This window comes from Salvelinus alpinus, chromosome 23 (genome assembly GCF_045679555.1).
Source record: "Salvelinus alpinus chromosome 23, SLU_Salpinus.1, whole genome shotgun sequence".
Lineage (NCBI taxonomy): Eukaryota > Metazoa > Chordata > Actinopteri > Salmoniformes > Salmonidae > Salvelinus > Salvelinus alpinus.
The window spans coordinates 37,325,455-37,327,446 of NC_092108.1; the positions used below are offsets into that span (position 1 = coordinate 37,325,455).

General features: G+C 40.5%; 1 pseudogene; it reads right to left on the reverse strand.

Annotated features, from left to right (window-relative positions):
• Positions 1-1,397: 1,397 nt before the first annotated feature.
• Positions 1,398-1,506, reverse strand: LOC139551412 (5S ribosomal RNA; annotated as a pseudogene).
• Positions 1,507-1,992: the final 486 nt, after the last annotated feature.

Genomic DNA, 1,992 nt, shown 5'->3' on the forward strand with positions numbered 1-1,992 from the left:
GAAATGTAGATTTTCATCGTTATTATCGCTAGTGTGTGTGTGTGTGTGTGTGTGTGTGTGTGTGTGTGTGTGTGTGTGTGTGTGTGTGTGTGTGTGTGTGTGTGTGTGTGTGTGTGTGTGTGTGTGTGCGTGCTGCTAGGGCTCCTTTGTAGATATCAGTCTGGCATGGCAACATTTTGAGCTGTTGAATAAACATATGCTAGTACACAAAACCTGCACTGGTAAAATAATCCATAATACTTACAGGCAAACAAACATGGGAATGGAAACTTTGTCAACCCTTACGTTTCAGAATATCACTACAATCAGGTCAAGCGAAACTGCCAGAGCTGTCAGTTTATCTAAGAATCAAAAATCTGTTTTACAAACTGGGCAGGTAACGCAAGAAGTCCCTGTAAACAGGAGATTCAAGCAGGTTGAACCGATTCCACTCTCGAGTTGAACTGAAAGGAGCTCAGCTCTCTACGGAACAATGCAGCCTATTATTTATTACACTAGGATCAACTGCCTGGGACGTAATGCTCTCTATGTCACCATTGGTATGACCCCCTCCCTGTGGTGGCCTATGGGGCACACAGCAATCCAATCTGCCCATGACCACCCATTCCTACTGGTCAACCAGGTAAATACTATATTGTATGAGCTAGTGGCCCACATGAAAAAATACTGTAGCATACTATGGTATTAGTATTCACTGTAGTGTTTTTGCGGACTATAGTTTACTGTAATGTTGCGGACATGACTGTAGTATACTGTAGTATTTATTTAGTATAAATACCATAGTAATTTTTTTTAGTGTTTTTGCAAACGTTACTGTAGTGTTTACTATAGTGCTTGTTTTATTATCTTTGATATATCAGTGGGGGCTTTGTGCATGAGGAAACCTACTGGACAAAATACTCAAAGATATACCATTTGTCATAACCTGTAGGTAGGTAGGTTTTCCATAACATGTTGGTAAGGAGGTAGGTAGGTATGTACTGCAGGACTTAGGTCTGAACGGATAGTTCAGAGCTCCTGCTCCTTTCCATAACCTGTAGGGAACAAAATATATAGTCTATACTTAGCATGTAGGTTTCTCATATATGGGTGGCACAAATTAGGATATGGGGGAGAGGAATGGGCAGTGTATATGGAAATGAAATACTGTAGCATAATATACTATAGTAATTAGTGTAGTGTTTTTGCAGACATTAATGTAGTATTTATTGTAGTGTTTTTGCGGTCTGTAGTATACTGTAGTATTTACAATAGTATTCTACAGTATACTACAAAACTATATAGTAAGTACTACACATGATTAAGGGATACTGCAGTGTTTAGTATAGTATTCTACAGTGTACTGCAGTTTACTACAGAATTCTATAGTATTATATTTTTTGTACACTTTTTTTTCTAGCTTACAGCACCTGGTATTCCCAGGTGATTTCCCATCTAAGTACTAACCAAGCCCGACCCTGCTTAGCTGCCGAGATCAGGCGTGTTCAGGGTGGTATGGCAACACGCATATTTTTTAAATCCATTTTCTCCCCGATTTACGAACTTGGCTCATCGCTGCAACTCCCCAATGGGCTAGGGAGAGACGAAGGTTCGCTTAACCCAGAAGTCAGCTGCACCACTACCTCGAATGGCGCTAGACCAATTCTGCACTGTCCTATGGGGCTCTCGGTCACGGGCCGGCTGTGACGCAGCCTGGGATGTAGTGGCGCCTCAGCACTGTGATGCAGTGCTTTTGACTGATGCGCCACTCAGTATTATTATTATATTATTATTATATAGTAAACTGTCATATTTTTTCATGTGGGGGAGTTGATCCTACAAAGGCAAAACGCAGTAAATACACTTTTGGTTGAGTATCCGTTTTATCTTGTGACAAAGTGTCCAGGTTCAATTATGTTCTGTTTCAGAAATAATGGAGTGTGAAATCTGCAGTAAAAATCCAAGTAAAAACCAAGGCAAACAGCAGTAAGTGAAGTGACTGATTTTTGGCTT